Source organism: Sapajus apella, unplaced genomic scaffold (assembly GCF_009761245.1).
Source record: "Sapajus apella isolate SASKATOON/1434 unplaced genomic scaffold, GSC_monkey_1.0 scaffold55, whole genome shotgun sequence".
NCBI lineage: Eukaryota > Metazoa > Chordata > Mammalia > Primates > Cebidae > Sapajus > Sapajus apella.
This window is the reverse complement of record NW_022436995.1, coordinates 12,277,219-12,299,508: the sequence shown is the minus strand read 5'-3', so window position 1 is coordinate 12,299,508 and position 22,290 is coordinate 12,277,219. Positions and strand designations below refer to the sequence as shown.

Here is a 22,290-nt window from a genome sequence, read left to right as displayed (position 1 = left end):
AGCCAAAAGATGCAAAAGCTCCATCTAGAGGTTATTTCATCAAACTGCAGGCACCTGATCCCAGAAACCCAGGGAAGACTAAAATGCTCAGCAAATACAGCTCCTGTCTCAGAAGGCACACACGTGGCAAGTGAGTATCTCAGAAGGACTGGTTTTCTTTCCATGACCAAAGGTTTTCATTCTATGTCTAAATGGAAAACTTTACAACTCCCACCAGTGGAGCTGAGAAAATATTACCAGTGGGAAAATGACAGAGAGCCAACCAACTCATTGGTTTCCTTCCAAGAGTCTTCAATACACTCCTTCTCTAATCTTAATTTTACTTAACTATAGTTAATTTCCTGCTTTGAATAGAACAGAGATGACTATTACTTTCTGAAGAAGAAAGAAAATGCCTTTGCATGTGTTAAGAGATTTGTCAAACATCTATATTATAAACAGCCAGCACCAAACACTCTGGTGAAAGAGTTTAACAAATATGTGGCAAGATAAATTCTACGTTAAATAATTCCACCATTTGGAGTTTCAGTCAATGCTAAGAGTTTAGTGTTGCCACTGCTGATGGCTGCCACTCTCCTGAGTCATGTCTCTCTTCCTGGTTCACTCCCTTCCAGCCAATGCTATAGAATAAGCACCAGAGGTTCCCGTGAACACCACTGCAAAACACGGCAGATCAACCCAACAGTGTAAGCTTACTTACTCTTCAGCATGGCTTTGACCTGTATTTTAGGCTGCAGGACTTAACATAAATTTCTGAGGCCTTGGAGAAAGTACTGGAAAAAACTGGAAACACTGACCTTGCAACAAAAGCTTAAGGCTGGGGTTATGAGTGAGTTGGAGATGAGGAGCATGAAGAGGGGACATGTTGATGGTTTTTAAGTTCACAAGGGGTTCTAAGGCAGCCCTGGTCTCCCTCTACCCAGCATTCAGATGTCTTCTGCCCAGTTTTTGCATCTCTTCCTTGGCAGCTGGAAAATATCAGAGAAACTAACACAGAACAAAGAGCTAATTAAGTGATAACTGGATTGAAGTGTTACCTCTCCTTGCATTTTAACAAAAGGAAAGAACATTTAATGAGTGCTACTAGAAGTGTATTAAGAGACCATAAATGTATTATCTCATTTAAATAATATACCAAGTGGATGGGTGAGTCAAGGCTTGGAAAAAGTTAAGTGACTTTTTCATGATCACATGAACAAGTCTGTAGCAAAGCATGGATTCAAACCCAGGACATCTGTCTTCACAGCCGAGACTCCTAACCACAATGCAGTAGAAGAGTCTTGTGACTGTTTTTGAAATGTATCTTCAATTCATCCACTTCTGTCCATTTTCACGCGTCCACAAGTTCAAGGTATCGCACCTCCCACGACTTTCTCAGAAGCCTCCTAACTGATCTCTGGGCTTCTATCTTGTCTCTTTCCAACACAATTTTCACATCTTGAATAGTGATATTTTAAAACAAAAGCAGGAACAGGTCATTCCTTTATTACTTCACGAGTTTCCTACTGCCTGTAGGTTGAATGAAGAAGCCCTAAGAAGTCCTTAGCCAGGCCTAGAAGCCCAGCATGATTTGGCCTCATCCCACACTCCCTGCCCGCTTCCTATGACCCTCTGGTCTCCCTCTAGCTCCTAGCTCTTTCCTGCCTCAAATGTTCACTCATTTTTTCCTACGGCTCTAAACTCATCCCTTATTTTGCCTGGCCAAGGACTACTCATTCTTCAGATCTCAGAAGCACATTCTTCCAGAGAGGCATTCTGACTCAAACTCTAAGTTAGCCTCCCTGCCCCTGTCTCCTTCAATGTCCAGGCTTCCCAATTAATTTCTCCCTAAGCCCCTGCACTTCACCTTCTAGACCCCTTTCCTCATCCACAACACAGATTTCTCATGTAATAATCTCTTCAACTAGACCGTAAGATTTCTGAAGGCAGAGGGAAAGATGATTTTTTCAGGGGCTTGGCACATAGGTGTCAATGCATGTCCATCTGGTGACCACAGGAGTGAAAGAGAGCAAACACTCCCTTAATTCAAAGGGATACATCTCTTCAGGATGAGATTCTGTAATTAAGGCAAACTGGATGAGGAGATATCCAATCACTGACATGTCAGCTGATACCATTTCAAATAGATGCATATATTAGCATCTTTGTGCTGGGGGATGAATGATTGGGACTTTTAAATACACGGGCATGCCATATTTAGCTGCAAATAAGCAGTGTGTCATAAAAACTCACAGCCCCAAAACCACTGGTTGGCCTCCTAGATGAAGCATCACTGAAGTTACATCTGACCCTGGATGTAACTTTAATCTCTGATCTTGACATCCTTCCTCTCCCCTTTCTCCCAGTCGCAGGAGCTGAGCTGGCAAGAAGTGTAGCGACACCATTCTGAATTGGGGCATTCTGCCTGCTGCTAACCTCAGCTTGCTGGAACCAACCCCAATCTTGGCACTAAGAGCACCAGCCCCCGAGCTGCCGTGACCACCATTCGGCTGGTGGTCTTCTCTGCTGGAGTGTCTTCCAGTTTGTGCACAGAACTTGTTCATTTTCTAATAATGATTTCTACCAGGGGTGTTTCATTTTCTTCCCCCAATAAAAAGAATGAGAAGAAGATAGTGTAAAGGTTGCAACTACCAGCAAAAAGTGGCAAGAAGAAATCAGTAAAAACTGTAGTTACCGTTACAGCAGCACTGCCACCTGGTACCGTTCTGTGTTGGGATAAGCAGCCACAGATAATTTACAAGTCTCCGAGGGTGATAATTCATGTTCATAAGCATAATTCCTAAGCAAATCCCAACGAACCACGTCATTAAGAAAGAGTAGAGTTTTGCTATTTATTATGTCAGGCATTAGGCTGGGAGGTAGCTATGATCCCCATTTAATTCTCCAACCCTATAGATTAAGTATCCTTTATTTTACAGTTGTTGAAGCTGGAGACTGGAAAAGGTAAAATTATTTTCAGTATACTTTGTTCAAGAAAACATAAAAGTATACAGGATACTTTAGACAGATCTTTGATGACTGTCTAATTTCTGGGTTTCTAACTACTTAGAAAAAAAATTACCTTTATTTCTCCTGTCTTTACTAAGCTTCCCCTTCTCAACCTAGCACCTGGCACCAGGAGTGTTTAATCAGATTGAAAACACAGTAAGTGCAGTTAATCACTAACCTCAGCTTTCAACTGAGACTGTTAGGTAAAAAGTCAAATAGACTTCCTGCTGACAGAGAACCTCATTCCATATTTCTTATGATCAATATACACAGCATATTTTGAATAGATCAGTAATTATGAAATTCGTTTTCCCACAGTAGCAATAGGGAACATGTTCAGAAGAATGTCGAGTGCTATCACAAAAAGGGAAAGCTGAAAAAATTCATCTCCCGTTTTATCAAGTTTATTCGCTAAGGCAAAGCTAGCTGCTGTAACAGATGAACCTTGATGGCCAACACGCAGAGCTTATTTCTTGTTGGTGTAAAACTCAGATGGTGGGCAGGGAGGACACAGCTCCCCACAACCACTTAGGGACCCAGGCTGCCAGAGGCTCTACACCCCTCAGTACATGGTTTCCAAGGTTGCACTGGAAACTCATATCCACCTGGCAGATGGAGAGGGGAAAAAGTGGAAGATCACCAGGACTGGCCCATCTTCCACTGGCTACATCCAACTGCAAGAAGGCTGGGAGATATGGCCTAGCTACAGACCCAAGAGAAAAGAGACTCAGGCTTGGCAAACAACTAAAGAATCTTTGCCATAATAGGATCTTCCAAAGAAGTGAACACATCACTGTTACCTAAATTATATGAAAGTGTGATGTGAATTGGTAATAAACTGATCATGGGGAGCCCAGACTTACTCCTTACCATCCACGAAGCCCACACACCTGCCACATATCAAGATTTCCCTTCTGGTCCTGCTTCCGTTAAGGCCAGTCAAGAAATCTGATGAATCCGTGAAAGAAGGATGTCTTATCATCTTCATCAGTTGATGTGCAGATAGTCCAGTGTCAGTTACAAAAGGCAGCCCAGTGAGGGAGTTTGTACTTACATTATGGGATGCAAAGAAAAGAACACTTATAGAGTGCCTACTCTATATGGATGCTTGACAGACATTATCTTATTTAATTTTAATAACCATGGGGGGACGCATTTTATTTCCATTTTCCAGTTGAGAAGACTAAGCTCACAGAAGCTTAGTCTTAGTTAGACAACTCTACTAAAGGTTGCAGTAGTCATAAGAGTTAGACTTTGGTTTAGGCACTACCCAAGTCCATGTACTTCCCCCATACTGCTTCCCATGGAGCCGAGGGCTGCTGGGTGCCACTGTGTGGGTTGTCCCCTGGAATGAGAAGTTGCTGACAAAGTCCTCAGTGGCTGCTCCAGATGTTCTCAAGGGCCCTGACTCTCAGGGTCGAGGACCCCATCCATTGTAAAAAATATGATACATAGGCAAGAGCACTTAGCTCGCATTCTTATCACTGACTCTGGCAATGGCAGAGTTGAAGGAGAGAAGGAGAGAGAGTTTCCAAGTTAGCTGTCTCCCATTTTCAACTTTTGTGGTTTTCAATAATAAACACTCTGGAAAGTTGGGTATTTGCCTGAGCGCAAGAGCGTCCAAGGCACTGTGCAGTCTTAAGGCGATTTTCTTAGGCTTATACCTAGGATATATCGGACAAGATATTAAGAGTTTAAATTGCCTGGGTGAGGTGGCTCACAACTGTAATCCCAGCACTTTGGAAGCCTGAGACAGGAGGATCACTTGAGCCTAGGAGTCAGAGACCACCAGCCTGGCCAACATGGCAAGACCCAGTCTTTACAAAAAATACCAAAACCAGCTGGGCATGGTGGTGTACACCTGTAGTCCCAGCTACTCAGGAGGCTGAGTTGGGAGGATTACTTGAAACTGGGAGGTCAAAGCTGCAGTGAGCCGTGATTGTGCCACTGCACTCCAGCATGGGCAACAAAGTGAGAGCCTGTCTCCAAAAAAAAAAAAAAAAAAAAAAAAAGGAGGATAAACGTGGAAAAAAGTCAATAAAATCTGAGCAACATCAATGAAGAAAAGCAGCAAAATTAAAAGAAAATCCAAAAGAGGAATCATAAACATTAAGTAAAGTGGTGGGGTGCATGTGTCAGAACCTAACTGATGATGTCGGGAATAGATCAGCGGTTTGCAACAATTTTGCACTTTCAAATACCCAAGTTTTTGGCTATACATTTGAAGGCATTAATGGTGAATATATTAGGAAAAAGAAAGTGTTGGGAAGCTACCAAAACTTCCTGCTGTTGCCACAGTTTTCACTTTTGCTGCCTTCCATCTGAGAAGAATTGTTTATTGCCCTGACCATGTCTTTTTATATTCATCAGAGGAAGAGTTTGTGTATTTCAATAAACGGCTGCCTTAGTCAATTTTTTTTTCTGTTACATCAAAATAAGAATGGGTAATCTATAAATAATAGAAATTGATTTCTCACAGTCCTGGAGGCTGGAAGTTCAAGATTAAGGCACCAGCAGGTTTGGTGTCTGGTGAGGGCCCCATCTCCACTTTCAAGGTGGCGTCTTGTTGCTGTGTCCTTACAGGGTGAAAGGCAGAAGGGCAAAAAGGCCGAACCCCGTGTGAAGGCTATTTTATAAGGGCATTAAGCCCATTTATGAGGGAGAAGCCTTTATGACCTAAGCACCTCCTAAAGGACCCATGTCTTTATACAACTGCACTGGGGATTAAGTTTCAACATGAATTTCGGGGAACATTCAGACTATGGCAAGTCATTTTTCATACATACTAACCTGACATGACATGGTGCCTGGTAGCTATGGCACTGCAAATCCTGCCTCATTCTGTGCCACATTCCATAACTTGCTCAGTTCAGCATACTATCCGATAGACACTGTAAGAACCTCTGTTCTAGGTTGACGCAAAAACAAATTTTACATACAGATCAAAATCTGGCAGAATACCTGTAGGGCACTGCTACGCAATAAGCTACCGCACCAGCTTAGGGATTGTCATCACCTAATTGGAAAAGTGTCAAATCAAAGTCTCGGCATTTACCCAAGTGAGAGATGAAGCTTTACTTCACATATACAGTTCATCCCACCCATAAACATGCTGAGAGAGCCAACATCATATTTCCAATGCAGCAACTATTCCTGAAATATGTCCAGTCCAACTATTCCTAAAATAGTTTCTTTCAGGAGCAAAAAAACCAAACACAACTTAAAAAAGGAATCCCTAAACTAAACCTAAAGACAGCACCATAAAACTGCCAAAACGATTGTATTTCTGTCTATTTGGTAGACCTCTAAGCGACTGTCTCCTAACAAGAAAGAAGTAACTTGAAAATATTCGGCCTGTGCCAGTGATGTGTGATTTAAGAGAGGAAATACTTAGAGGCTTAAGAGACCTTTGCAGGGAGCCTGGAAGCTGGCTGCAAGTTTGAAGAAACTTAGAAACTTGCATTCTCTGGAATCCAGGTTCATTTCTCTCTGGGAACCACCAGGAAGTAAAGTCCATAAACTGAGATTTTAGAAGGTCCTTGAAACAGGCAATGAATCAGAACAAAATGAAACTTGGTTCAAGTAGGCAGTAATTTATTGCGGTGGTGTTCCCAGCCTACAGGAGGAAAATTCAGCCATTTACAATGAAATAGTGATGGGTCAGTGAATTTGATAATATATCCAGAGGCAGAATGTAACTGAATAGGGTTAGTTCTTATTTCCTTGGTTCTACTAATTCACTTACTGTATATTGTCACTGCGTGTGTCAGGTGTTAGAAGCTCCTGAATGAATGAAACCCACTTCCTGTCCTTGAGGGATTCGGGTTCTACAGGGAATGAGAAAGGTGTTGAGTCTGTAGCTAGGGATGCTAAGGCAAAGTTCTCACTAGCTCTTACCAAGGACCATGATTTTCTATTGCACTTGTGAGACCATTGAGATGAGATGAGATGCAAAGAATGTATCTCCAAAAATCCCAACAGATTCTGACTTTTCAGCATGATTTAGGACGTTGACTTCTTCATCTGTGTCCTGTTTCCTCACAGTTGGAATGTTCTGTCCATGGACTATGATAACAGAAGTCAGTTGTTTCTAAGTCAGTTATTTCTAACTCATTACTTGGGAAAACATCTCCCTAATACATAAAACATTTGCGCAGATTTATCTGTACATTCCAAATCTGTATAACTGACTCTCAACTCATAGTTTGAATAAACGTATCTGTGGGCACCTTTTAACCACCCCCGCTTGCTGGCTCTGTGCTCAGGCCTGACCTTGTCCAGTTCTGTATCTTCCACTGCATCCTGCATGTTTCCACTTGCAAGTCTTACCAATGTTTCAAATCCAACACGTCTATTAAATCCGCAGTTCAGTGGTTATGAGTGTCAGCTTTCACATCAGGATGCTTAAAGTTAAATTCTGCTTGTACCACATACTAGCTAGTAAGTTGGGAGTAATTTGGGCTAGTAATTTAATCTCCATGTGCCACATGTTCCTCATCTATACAATTAGATGACTGATGGTACCTATCCCTTGAGGCTGTCACAATAATTGAGACATTACATGTAAAACACTTAGCATGGGGCCTGATGCATAATAAGCACTCAGTAAATATTAGCTATTTTTATTATTCATTGCAAAATTGATGTCTATACTTCTGTCACTAATATCACCATTTTCCTCGTAGGTGAGGTAGGGAGAACTCAAGATTGAAGAGTCCCAATGACTGCATCCAAGGTGCATAACTGCTGATCTTGGTTGGCCCTTTTTGAGGCATGGAGAAGGGAGGGAGGGAGCATGGGCAAGGAGGGTCTTTGGAGTATAAAGCAAGAAGGGTTCTTAGCGCATCCACATCCTCCTCCTGTGCTCATGGCAGACATTGCAAGTTGTTTACAACACTTTTCCCTGCTCAGCTCCTGCAGCTTAGCATACTTCTCAAGGCAGCATAGAGTCAGCCATCCAATGCAGCAGAGTTGCCACACTGGGTGAAACATACTTGCCACAACTGTTCTAAAGGAACAGCTTCTGCTGTCAAGAAGGTACCAGAAAAATAAGAAAGCAAACCATGGGACAGTTGCATGGACTATTAAAGTCAGAGCGTCACTGTGCAAATCTGCAAATGGCTTCTGCCAACTGCCGGTTCCTGGTGTCAATCCCTGTGGCTATCCTTAAGGATGGCAGAAGTCTCGGAGACAAGCCTGGCCCTCAACAGACTGTTCAGTTTCAGTTTTCTTCACCCTATCTTTCTGACCGTCACTTATATGATCTTTTCTCAGAGGGTAGGCACCATCGAGTAGTCTTTTTCAGAGCGTGGGGATCACTTGTTCTTTGAGATAATCTAGATAAAATGGGTCCATGGTCAAGTAAGTGTGGGAAAGGCTATCCCCCAGAAACCTTCTTTAGATAGTTGTGATATACACTGGGATATTAAAAGCTTACAGACATCCTGCAGGATAGGCACCTGTTCAATCCTGTTTAATCCAAGGTTCCCCAAATGCCTTTGTGTATAGAACAATTTTCCCCCTCACATAATAGCTACTGATATAGCAAGATCCAGCATTCCGTATTTTGGGGAAATATGCCTTGGCGTCAAATTAGGATTTTCTCCTTCTCTTGCTGACAACACAAAAATTTATCACCAAGTTCTGGCAAATTCTTTTGTGAAATATCTCCTGCTTCCATTTCCACCTCTTTATTCCCATCCAGTTCCTCATTTCCCCAGTCCTGGACTAAGGCCAGAGCAGCCAGTGAGCCCAGTGTCTGCACCCAACCCTTGCTATCCTACTCCCCCATCAAACCATCTTCCTAATACATCTGCGTCATTGCAGTAGACTGAAGGGTGGTCTCCCAAAAGATATGCCCATGTCCCAATCCCCAGATCCTGGCCTCATTTGGAAAAAGGGTCTTTGCAGATGTGATTAAGGATCTGATGATGAGGTCATCCTGGACTGTCCAGGTGGGCCCTAAATCCAACAGCATGTGTCCTTATGAGAGAAACACAGAAGATAAACACAGAGAGAAGAGAAGTCCATGTGATGATGGAGGCAGAGGCTGGAGGGATGCAGCCAGGGGTCAAGGAATGTCCACAGAAACCGGAAGAGACCAGCCTGGAGTCCACAGAAACCGGAAGAGACCAGGAATGAGTATCCCTTGGAGCCTCAGAAGGGAGCACAAACCTGTTGGCCTTGATTCTTGATGTACAGTTTCCAGAACTGTGAGAGAATTGATTTCTGTTGTTTCAAGCCACTGAGTTTGTGGTACTTGATTACAGAAGTTATAGGAAGCTGCTGCAGTCATCACATCTTTTTACTCATCTCCAAAAATGAAGCAACATGAGCTAACACTGACTTATCCCAAAGGGTTGACTCTTTTGTTTCCATAACGTGCCAGATAACCAGGCATGACCCTCAGTGTGGCGGGCACATGTGCGTTGATGTCATGCAAGGCAGGCATCTAGACAGGCTTGGCTGCCTCCTTTCCATGGTTCAGGCTGGAGTCTCATTAAGTTGCTGGTCCCAAAGTCTTTCTCTTTTGAACTTACTAAATCCTCCCTTTCATCTTCCAGGTATACAAAACCTACTCCTTTTCTAAATATCTAAAGGTAGATATCCATAAACTCTGCCACTGACACCTTTCAGTTCTACCTAGAGACATACAGGTGTTAAATCATCTATTCCATGAGGTTCACAGAAAGTCAAGGGAGATTCTGGGTTGGCTTGCTCTCCTTGCTTTGTATTTCTTCACCCCACATTTATTCATTCAGTCAACATGTGTTTACTGAGCACATATTAGGTGACAACCATGACATTCAGAATTGGTCATACTTAAGTACGAAATTCTGAATACATCTCTTTCAATCGATGATTTTCTCTTTCTCACTTTTCCAAACACTCAATCAGCACTTGCGTGTTCCTCTTATTGTCCTAGACTTCCCTCATCGCCACTCCTAACCCCATACCTTCAAAGAGAAGCTGTCTTCTATGATCTGTCCGCAACTGTGCATGTCCTGGACTGGAGAGACAGCCCAAAGGACAGCTTTGACTTTGCCTCTACCGTGTCGCTACAGTAAAACATGTGGGCTAAATAACTTCGTTGTAAGAATAATATTAATAGTAGTAACACTTGGAAAGGTAAGTAAAGTACACAGATAACATGGAGGATTTACAGAAGAAAGTACCCTGAAGTAGGAATTCGAAGTTCAAGGCCAGCCTCTGCCACTTTCCAGCTAGGTGGTCTCTCTGGGTAATATCACTTCATCTTACAGAGCAGGTATATGCCTCCATGAGGTGCAAAGCCCAGGTTCACATCAGGTGTAAAAGGGTGAAAAACTGTAACGGTGAGCTGATGATGAATATTTTATATGAGTATGTTCAAGACATTAGGGCTTTAACTTTCAAGGAATGTTTTACACAAAGGGACGCAGACCGGCTCACCACACAGGTGACTGTATTTGTCCCTCACCAAATTTTTATAATAATTTCTTGAAACAACGAACCCTTAAGAAGGAGGATACCAGCTTATTCATTTTGGCATCTGGAGTCTGGAACACAGTAGGCCCTCAACATACATTTGCAAAATGAGTAAACACATGCCTATTATTCATAACTTTTTTCTTCAAGGAGCTTAAACTTTTAGTGACAGCAAAATCTGATCCACCGGGTGAGTCAACAAAAAAACCAAAACAAAAACCAAATTGATCTACAGGTTAATGAATTCTTTTAGAACACACATGAGGAGCTGAGAGCAACCTGAGAGGTCATCTTCTTACTCATGGCCATTTGGCAGGGAAATTCATGGCTCTTCCAAGGTAGTTCGGTTGTCTTGGAAGTCTAGGTATTTTCAAGTTGGAGAAACACAGACGAGTAATTAAAAAGTAACTCAGCCAGGATCTTGGAGCCTAGGAAAACTGAGATCCAATCATCCACCCATGCTTTTGGATAGGAATAGATGAATGTCAAAGAAAAAATATTTTTTTAAGTGATGAAATGAATTCAATTAAATATGATGCCTAAAGAATCTTATTTCATTTATTTAGACAGTTTCTTTTAAAAACAGTCTGTATATTTGTTATCTTTTAAAATAATGGAATACTAAAACGTCTTACCAAAAAATTATCCATAATCCCACCATTTTTCTTGTCTGCAGGGAGAGTGGGGAAGTAGGCAGCTTTGTTAGGCGTTCATTTTGTGGAATTAAAAGGGGGAGAAAGTATTATTTGTGTACTGTTACTTCTAGGTAAAGTAGTGGAAGACAAGTTAAGTAAACCAATAATTTCCTTTTCTCTATTCACAACAATTTCCCTTTCTCACCCTTGTCTTCTCCCGAGTCCATTATCTTCAGGTGCATCGCTGATGTTGGTAGTTGATCCACCAACATTTCAAAATCAGTATGGTCATGGAAGGAAGACGCTAGCCATTCATTCTCAAGGTTCCTCTTCAAACTTGGTGTTGAAGAGGAACACCCATTCTTTTGGGATTTACAGAGACTTTACATCACCCATTCTTTTGGGACTTACGGAGACTTCTTGGGCAGCATTGCTCCTAACCTAGCAAACATATCTTCCTCACTTACGGCAGAGTGAGGATACAATCTCTGGTATCAGGTTGTAAGGTTTAAATCTCAGGTCCACCACTTACTATATAGCACTTTGGGCAAATGATGTAACGTATTTAGAATTCAGTTAATCCATCAGAAAAAGGGGAGCAAGAATAGTAGCTGTCGTAAGACTGTTGTGTTTACTGAGGGAATACTGTATGTCAAGTGCTCAGCATAGAACCTGACACAGTGTAAGTGCCTAATGAATGTTCCCTATTATCTCCAAATGAAAATCGCAGTAAAACATCCCAGAAACGTGTAAATATGAACATTCTCCAACTCCAGGGCAGTGGGATAAAAGGGGTCCAGACACTGCCTTGTTTAGATAAAACTCTTCTTGCCCCACAAGCTGCCTAAGAAAGCGATCCCAAGGAGGAGGCCCTGGGCCCCACCCCACAGGAAGCTTCAAGAAAGAGCATTCACTCCTAGGCTCCACGCTTCTGGTCTGAACTGATGGGGAAACTTCCTCTAGTGTCATTCAGGGCAAATGGCATCACAGAGCAAGCTTTACCTCCATCACAACTTCCCAGGTCACGTTTGCCATCTGGGTCTCATGTCTAGACTGGTCGACCCCTCCCTTAGTGAGGGCACGCTCCAACCCTCCCTGACAACCCCTCCACTTTCCACTCGGACTTCTGAAATTAGTAATGCCAACCAGGCCATATTGCTTACTTGCTGCAGGTTTGTTAACTGTGTCAGTTTCCTATGTGATATGGGGCCATTAATAGTGTCCACAGTTTAGGATTACCAACAGGACTAAACAAGTTATTGTGGGAAAGGCACTTAGGATCCTGCTAGACAGACAACACATGTTCAATAAAAACTTGCCGCTGCAGGGAACTCCCTCAGAGTTACATCATCTTTTCTGAATGTTTCCTTCCTTTCTGCCCACTCCCTGGACCTGGCTGGCCCCTGAGGATCCCTCCTCACACCCAGGGCCTGGAGGTAGGATAGTCTTTTCTTGCCAACTCTCCCCACTTGCTCTTTCCAAAGCACCATCCTTCTCCTTCAAAACCCCCAGCTTCTGAAGTTTGTGTTCTTCTAACCATTTTTACCACTTCCTGTCTTGCTACTGTACACTCTATTCCACACACAGATACCAGAGTTATCTTTAACACTTAATTCAGGCCAGGCATGGTGGTTCATGCCTGTCATCGCAGCACTTTGGGAAGCTGAGGCAGTTGAATCACTTGAGGTCAGGAATTTGAGACCAACCTGGCCAACATGGTGAAACCCCGTCTCTACTAAAAATACAAAAGTTAGCTGGGCATGGCAGTATGCACCTGTAATCCCAGCTACCTGGGAAGCTGAGGCAGGAGAATCGCTTGAACCCGGGAGGCAGAGGCTGCAGTGAGCTGAGATCACGCCACTGCACTCCAGCCTGGGAGACAGAGTGAGATTCCATCTTAAAAAAAAGAAAAAGAAAAAACCTAATTCAGGTAACATACCACTTCTGCTTCAAACCCTTTTATGGTGTCCCATTACCTTGGAACAAAATCCAAAGCCTGTCTGCATCTCTGACCTTATATTGTCACTCACCCCCACTGGCTACACAGCGAAACTGGCCGTCTTGCTGTTCCTGAAAGCCATGACACTTACTTACCCCAGGGCCTTTGCACTTGCTGTTTCCACTGCACCCGACACTAGAGTCTGGATCCTTCCTATCACTCAGGTCTGAGTTCAAAAGTCATCCCAGAAAGTCCTTCTAAGAGACCCCAACATAAAGCAGCCCCACATTCGCTATTACTTTCCTCCATCTACTGTTCTTACGGCCTTACCGACATCTGAAATCATCATGCTATCTTATTCATTGTTAAAAAATATCATATTATTTTTTAACTTCCTGTTTTCCTGTCTTTCTGGGGCATATGCTCCATAAGATCGGGATTCTTGCCTTTATAGTTCATTGTAGAATCCCTGAGCAAAAGTGCCTGGTCACATTAACCATCCACGAACATTTGCTGAATAAACCAACACCGAACCATGGGGTCTAAAGACCACAAAGCTCTGCCCTGGATTTCAATCTGAGCTCTCACAATTTATTGGCTGTGTTGCCTTTGACAAATTATTTGCCTCTCTGAGACTCAAATTCCTCTAATTAGAATACAGTGGAGGGGGAGAGTCATCCTATCAGGGCTGAGAGGATTAATGAGATTGTGTTTACGGCAGCACCTAACATATTGCTCCACAAGTTCCAAGCACTCAAAAAATCATTATAGTTATATTACCCAGGGGATAACATAAACTTTAAAACTTTACTAAGATTAAAGTCACTTAAACTTGGATCTCTTTCTCCTTTTCAGAGTCTGGAGGAATACAAACCCCAGCCAGAGGATGTCTCTATCATTCCTACCCAGGTAGGGACTTCTACTCTTGGAAAAATGCCTCCCTTTTTCTGAGAAACAGAGCAGATCATCACATCACTTTCCTGAGAACAGTGGATCCTATATTTAATGGTTTAAAGCTGACAGATGAAAGATTCCAAGGTATCGTAACTTCTTGTATACATCAGCAAGAGGAATTAAATTTTCCACAGCCTAATTGAATACATTTAGAAGGGGTGGGGAGGTGGGGGGGTGGTATGAACAGGTTTCCCTGCAAGAAGTCAGGGAAACTTTCAACTTTGTATTCCTAAGGAAGGGTCTGTTTTCTGGCACCGAGCAATGCATGTATGTTCCCCAGAGCATCTTGTACTTCTGAGAGCTCTTGGGTACACTTGGCCTTTCTTTTCTGGAATCTGTGGATAATTAAAACAAGGAGAAGGCAGTCTAGTCAGTTCTCCTCCTTGACATTCATGGCCAACAGATGAAACATACATATGTCTACACAGCACTACCCTCCCTCTGGGGACCTCCAGTATCCTTGCAGCTCTGGAGAGAGTTCTGATTGAACAGAAGTGGCATCAAGCCTTCAAGGCAATGCTTGGCTTTTCATCTGCTCAAGGAAGGTAACCAATGCCACAGTGCAAGGTTTGGGCCTTCTTCCACAGGCCTGAAGAGAAGCATGGTCAAAATTCCTCTTGTTCATCACACACCAGGGCCTGAAGCGGGATGGGCGCCTAGAGGAGGGCTAGAAGAAATACCTAATGTAGATGACAGGTTGATGGGTGCAGCCAACCACCATGGCACGTGTATACCTATGCAACACACCTGCACGTTCTGCACAGGTACCCCAGAACTTCAAGTATAAATAAAAAATAAAGAAAGAAAAGAAAACAAATTTGCTTGTTCTTTAAAGGGGACTTTGGATGAGGAGTAAAGCAGGTAGTTTGATATGGTTACATCAGCGAGAGACAGGCAGGGGTTTGAGCAGGAAACAGTTGTTTTATGTGCATTAACACAGGACCGAGACGCCAGTGAGAGTCGGCGCATCTCGTGGAATTCTGCTAGGGAGCATTATTATTCACGTTACAAATGAGAATGTCATGTTATTCACGTTACAAATGAGAATGTCTTTCGGCCTGAAATTATTGTACTTGAAGAATTTACAAAACAAATCCAAAGATACTAAGATTTTGAATGAGGGAGATTGAGCAGGTTGGGAAGGTCAAACAGGCAGAAGGGAGATAAAGGACTGAAGGCGAGAATGAAAGTGAGGTTAAGAGACAGAGGTGAAGCAAGAGGAAGCAGCAGCGTGAAAGAGAACACACATACACACACTGAAGAGAGAGACATGGGCAGGGAAGGAGGGAAGGGAGGAGTGGGAGCAGTGGGGATGGAAGAAGAGACAGCAGGTTGAGAGCAGGTTGAAGCGATCCATTATCACAGCAGATGCTTCAACTTGCCTTGCTGCTTACTTGGACAGTGGTCAGTGAAAGAAACTATTATCTGACATTTTTGCTAGCAGTCTGTAAATTAATTCATCCTTCTTTTGATAATCTTATACGTTAGTTTGGCTTAGGCTAATGAAAGCAGTCAAATGTCTTCTGCTTTAAATACTCTGGACAAACCTCAGGCAGAGCTTGTCCAATAGAACGTCCCGTGATGATGGAAGGTTCTCAGTCTGCCCTGCCCAATATGGTAGCCGCTAAGCTACATGTGTCAACTGGACATTTAGCATGCAGCTAACTCAACCAAGGAAAGGACTTAAAAATTTTATTTCATTTTAGTTTCTCAGAGTATAGTTTGTATCCCAAAGGGAGCAGAAGTGAGATATATTATATAATACAAAAAATGAACACAAAATTTTAAGTTATATATATTAGAAAACTGTAACTAGTACATCAAATTAATTATTTCAGTTACTATAGTTCTTAGAGCAAGAAAAAAAGGAAATTATAATTTGTTTGAAAGCACACGTTAGTAATAGTACAGGTGGTACACAGATATGGCATAAATTATGAAGACGGTGTGCAAATAACTAAAAGTTGAAGTTATTTTAAAAAATTAGAGTCTTAGAAATACTAGACGGTGTTTTCCAATTGCATTATACTGAAGATTGGCAAATGACTTGAATTTATTACCATGAACTCAAAGAGTAAGAAAGGAGGGTAATTTTTCAATTGTCACAGAGGAGAAAGGAGGTGTGAGACTATGAGCGTCTGCCAAGGAAGCCGGGGTCTACGGCATCTGAAGCCAAGCCGTGAGGTTGTTGCAGATGCCATTGGGCCACTCACCACCAACACTCCAGCTCCTGCATTTTCTGGGCAGATGAATTGGGACAAAATGGCAACGATGATATCCCAGGGACATCATATAGAGTAAATCAAGTATGTTAATGCAGGCTGCAAACTGTGGACCACTAGATACCAATGTTATTCTATTTTATTCTCTCTTCATTTCTGTTAGCTTTATCTTCTCTTCCAGGACACCACCTGTATCCCATTTCAGTGGAGAGTGCATACTTCATTCAGAAATGCTAACCATGACTAAGCATTCAGCTTCCCTGTTTCCTGTGGTCCATGCCCCAGAGTGTCTTCACTTGATCAAAAACCCTTGGCGGGCCCAGGATAAGGGCTCCATCATAAAAGCTAGGGCTCTGACTATAGGCTTGATTTGGGGTATTTACACAGAGCATGTGTCCTAGGTCATTACATCTGCTGATCCTCTGAAAAACATGCCAGGATTTTGCCAGAATGTGCCCTGAAAAATAGCCAAGGCACAAATTAACACCCACTTTCCGGCAGTGGGAACCATTTCTGAAAAAGCCACTTCTGTAAAACCCGAGGCAACCTGGAACAATCCGGGAGCCAAGATGCAATTTATTCACAAAGAACACAGAATTATGATCCAGCAGCAAAGTAGCTGCTGGGTGTGCTTCCTTTCCCACACAAGCTGCCTTTCAAAGGCCTGCCACTCTTAATTTACAAGCCCAACCCTTGAAAGGAATGCTCTACATAGCTGAAGATTTACAGAATGTCATAACTAAAGACAAGGTAGAGGGATTGGGCCCTCCTCAATTCCCTTGTCTTAGAGATGGGGACACAGAGACCCAGGCAGGATAAGTCAGCTTATGATTACACAGCTACAGACAGGGACACAGCCAGCACTGAAATCCCGGTATTCTGACCCCATGATCACTGTTTCTGGCTCCTCCAATTTTTCTACTACATTTAAACATCAATCATGTTTTCAGATTAACATTTTAAAACAAATGGTTTTCATTTCAAACTAGCAGAATCCAAAAGGAAATTCAGGCATTGCTTGGGAGATGGAGCTAGACAGCATCAAAGGTTAATTTCTAATCCCGACAGATTAGGTTTCAATGAGAAGAGGTAGCACTTAGCACAGGGACCAGAGTTAAAGTCCACCTGTTACAGTGACACAGAATAACACATTCATTCATTGCTGGTGAGAATGTAAATTGCGAAAACCATTTTAAAAGCAAATATTGACAATATGTATTAAATTCTTTAAGGATATCTAAACCTTTTGACCTAGAATTTCTACTTTTAGAGCTTTCCTTGAGGAAATACTGAAAAAATGACCAAATGTGTTATCTTCAAGATGTTCTCTTGTAGGAGGGTAGTAGGTAGTAACTAAAAACTGCAAACAGCTTAAATATGTACCAGCAGAGGTTTGGTTAAACGAATTTGGATATATCCATCCATGGGATGTGATGCATCCAACAGAAATGATAGCCTCTGATGGAGAGAAATGTTCACTGATATGTTGTTTTAAAGGCGTATTATAAAACAGCACATATAGTATGATCCCATTTTTTGTTTAAAGTAAAGTTTTATTTACTGAAAAACAATAACAAAGATCAGAGATTATCACGGGATAATAAGATCATAGGAGGTTTTAATTTTTTCTTCTTTTATGTATATTTTCTTTCTGCAGTGGATACCTATTACACCATGAAGAGTTTTTAAAGGATCTTAAGAATAAAACAACATTATCATTTACTCAGCAACGAAAAACAAACTATTGATTCAACACCATGGATGAATCTCAGAAACATTATGTTGATCAAAAGCAGCTAAACACACAAGAATTGATCTGTAACATTCCATTTACACACAACTCTAGGAGAGGCAAGGCTGGTGATAAAAATCCCAGGGTAGATACCAAGAAGAGAATAACTTTAATACCTTCTCTACTGGCAGGCCAGTTGGATGATGACGCTTATCTCACCTACACCTGTCAAGCCCTCCTAATTACTCCTGCAGGTGGCCACGATGGAAACAGCCTCTTTCCATCACAGGTCCATTATGAGCCTCATGCCCAGGACAGAAATGTGGCCTCGGTGACTAGAGCCCTTCCTTTCTCCTGATACCTGCCTTCCTTTCTCCTGATACCTGCCTTCCTTCTGCTCCCTCGCTGCTGTGCCTCATTCTTCCTCACCTTCCTTCTAAGCTGGGAGAGTGATGTAGCCAAAGGGGCCCTAGCTCTGACATCTGTTTGCCTGAGTTCAAGCACTGGCTCGCCCATTTGCTTAAGCAAGTATGTCAATTCCCCTAAAGCCAGTAAGTCAATTTCCCTAAACTGAGGCAACCACTTTCTGATTTTTATCATCATAATCCCACCTCTCCTAGAGCGGCATATAAATGGAATGTTACAGATCAATTCTTGTGTGTTTGGCTTCTTTGGTTCAATACAATGTTTCTGACATTCATCCATGGTGTTTAATCAATAGGTTGCTTCTTGTTGCCGAGTATATCTATTGCATGCATAAGCTACAACTGATCTATTTACCTACTGATAGATCTTTGGGTTGTTTCCAGTTTTGAGCTATTATGAATAAAGCTGCTAATAATAATTATGTTCAAGTCCTCTGTGTCTCTATTTTGATTTCTCCCCAGTAAATACCTAGGAATGAAATTGCTGGGTCAGTTGTCCAAAGTGGTCGTGCCATTTTACATGACCACCAGCAACGTGTGAGCGTTTCAGTCTCTCATCCTCACCTTGGTATTGAGAATGAAGTGTTACTAGTGGTTTTATAAGAAGGTGTTGATTAGCATTTTCCTGATGATTTCTGATGTTGACCACCTTCATGTAATTATTGGCCATTCATATATCTTTTTTGCAAAATGTCAATTTAAGCCTTTTGCCCATTTTATTAAGTTGTTAGTCTTATTATGAGTTCTTCCTATAGTCTAAATGCATGTCCTTTGACATATAAAGTGGTTTTAAAGACACTTTCCTAACCTACCGGAAACAGGATGAGGAGCCGATTAGATAATGCTGTGACAGTCTATGAAACTTAAAGATAGCCTTTCTTGATAGAAATCACAATCCCACTATTAACAAGGAACAGTAAAACTGAAGCTAAGAGAAATGCAAGGATGGCATGTCTCCAAAGTAGAGATGACAGGAAGCTCTCAGCTCATGCCATCCTGGAAAGCCTCTAGCAGTGATGTGTGGATGTCTGGTCTCCCATGAGGTTCCTGTGATTCTGCATCTTCTTCAACACTACTCATCAGCTTGTGTCAAGATTATCATTACCGAGTCCTTGCTTAAATTTCCGATCAATTTCTTTGCTCTGATCTCTATTGCTTTCCTTATTGCTACAACACTGGGCTTTGAGCTTCCTGCACCAAGATGTATGTTTTCGTTTTTTTGTGTGTCTTGCAGCTTACCCTGAGTCCTGTCTTAGTTCCAGCTTCCTTCCTGCCACCTGACTCTGACTCATGGTCTTGCTTTTATCTTCAAGATCAAGAGGTGCTTCTTCTCTGGGCAGTTTGCATAGCTTCAGGCCCTTGGTACTGTCTTGGGTCCAGCCCACTTCTTTTATTCCCTGCATGTTCCGGCTTGCTCATGACCTATAAGACCTGATTCCTCATTCCTTAGCCTAGAGATAATATTATGAAGGATGAGGTAGATTCTGTTTCCCAGGATAAAATATTAGCTTTGGCATTAAAGGTCTTTACCAACTGACTAAGAAGTCTTCTTTCCCTAACTAGTTGTAGTTGATTTATAAATAAATGTTCCAACAGGAAAATGTATTTATATCTTTTCCCATTAAATGTGAATCAATGGAAAATTGTCACCAAGGACCAAAAGAGTTGACAATATATTGCTATTTCAATGACAAGTTACTCTGAGCTAGAAGAAAGAATCTGGGCCCATGTGATTTCTGACTCATATATTGGTACATTCATTCATTTAGCAATTACTGATCACTTGCAAAGTATTGATCTTGGAGCTGAAAACATAAACAACCCAGCTACAAATCCTTATTCTGAGGTGTTCGCTGACTGGTGAGGAAAGCCAACAGATAAAGAAATTTCCTTCCACAATATAAGTGCTACAGTGCAGGCACAAGGTGCCACAGGAATTCAGGGGAGAAGCGGAATGTGTATTTCTGGAAGCCATCAGGATATTGACAGTGATGCTGATATTTCACTGGAAAAGTAGTATTTGAACAGTGCATGTGTTAAAGGATAGGTGGGAATAGGACAGAAAGATGAGGAAGACAGGGAACAGTAGAAACAAAAACAGGTTTCTCCAAACGCTTCACCTCCCAAGATGCTAAGAACGACTTGGCTACAGAAATCATACCCAAGTTATGCTGGGATGGAGTATCTCCCACTGCACGATTATTTGAGGTGAGTACAAGGAGGAGAATATTGGTAAAAACCAAGCCACAGGTCATCTCAATCCTAGAGCACCCCATACTGTTCCTTCTTAACGCAGCCAGTTTGATTGACTAACCTTTGTGCCTTGCCCACTAAGCTCTGTGAAAGCAAAGCCCGGGTCTCTTTTGCTGTTTGCCATCATCCTAAAACCTGTGATTGTGGCACTTGTTATTTATTAAAGAGTTGGGTGCATGAAGCCCTGAACACTGGATCGGGGAGGATGGCACAGCCTCTGCGGGCAAGTCACTCGCCCTGGGTGGGAGGGCATTCTACACCTCGATTTCTAGCTTTCCACTGCTAGCCTGTGTTCGTGTTTTCTTTCTTTCTCTGCATATTCAGAATCATTTAAATCACTACAATTTGAAGGTGATCTTAGAATATTCTGTGCCTGTTTAAGAAAGGACTTTGGGGAAAATTCTTTTGTAATAGGAAATTTTAAACAACATTTTCCTAGGACTGACTCTTACGACTTTTACTTACAGAGCCTGCTCTTAGGGGAAAGGAGCCCTATGTAGAAATCTGACCCTGAACAGTGTAAAGGTATTTGACATCTAACTGAGCATGAAAATGGTGAGATACAATCACCCCGGCTGTCAGTTTGAAACTATGCCTCAAAAGCAATGATAAAGTAAGTGAGTTCTATAATTTCTGAAAAAACAACTACAAGGGAACTTGCTGTTTTCTTGCAAAACTGCATCCCAGAGCAAATGTACCAGCAGAATGGGCCTTAACAGAATGTGGATGGACAGAGGGCAAACAGCAGTGTGACATCAGTGAATTGCAAATCAACCCCACAATGAAATACTACTTCATACCTACTAGGATAACTATAATCGAATAGACAGGTAATAACAAATGTTGTGAGGATGTAGAGAGATCGGAACCCTCCTACACTGATGAGAATGTTAAATGGTGCATCTGCTTTAGAAAACGGCCTGGCAGTTACAAATAGTTAGAGTTACCTTACATACATGCACACGTCAACTGACACATAAACACCCATAGCATTGGTCTGAATGTTTGTGTCATCCCAAAATTCATATGTTGAAACCTAATCCCCAATGTGATAATGTTAAGAAGTAGGGTGTTTGGGAGGTGATTAAGTCATAAGAGCTCCCCATGAATGGGATGAATGCCTTTATAAAAGAGGCCACAGGGGGCCGGGCGTGGTGGCTCACGCCTGTAATCCCAGCACTTTGGGAGGCTGAGGTAGGTGGATCACGAGGTCAAGAGATCGAGACCATCCTGGTCAACATAGTGAAACCCCATCTCTACTAAAAATACAAAAAATTAGCTGGGCATGGTGGCACGTGCCTGTAATCCCAGCTACTCAGGAGGCTGAGGCAGGAGAATTGCTTGAACCCAGGAGGTGGAGGTTGCGGTGAGCCGAGATCACGCCATTGCACTCCAGCCTGGGTAACAAGAGTGAAACTCCGTCTCAAAAAAAAAAAAAAAAGAGGCCGCAGGGAGTTTGTTTGCCTCCTTCGCCATGTGAAGATGATGCAGCAAGAAAGCATCATCTATGAAGAAGAGACTGATCCCTCACCAGACACTGAATATACCCACTCCTTGATCTTGGACTTCCCAGCCCCTAGAACTGTGAGCAATAAATTTCCGTTGTCAATTACACAGCCTATGGGACTTTTGTTATAGCAGCCTGAACAGACTAAGCCAAGAGCCAGAAGTAGAA

General features: G+C 42.2%; 1 protein-coding gene and 1 long non-coding RNA gene across 3 annotated transcripts in view; one reads left to right on the top strand and one right to left on the bottom strand.

Annotated features, from left to right (window-relative positions):
• LOC116527714 overlaps positions 1–16,616 on the top strand; it is a 31,176-nt gene extending 14,560 nt beyond the window's left edge. Inside the window, exons 3-4 of one of the 2 annotated variants that reach the window (XR_004258683.1) lie at positions 13,885–14,067; positions 16,387–16,616. This is a non-coding gene — a long non-coding RNA (uncharacterized LOC116527714). Of the gene's footprint in view, positions 1–13,884; positions 14,068–16,368 lie in introns of both variants that reach the window. The other variant, XR_004258682.1, reaches the window with a different exon arrangement.
• THSD4 (thrombospondin type 1 domain containing 4) overlaps positions 1–22,290 on the bottom strand; it is a 661,199-nt gene that overhangs the window by 247,598 nt on the left and 391,311 nt on the right. The gene's annotated exons all lie outside the window — the stretch shown is intronic.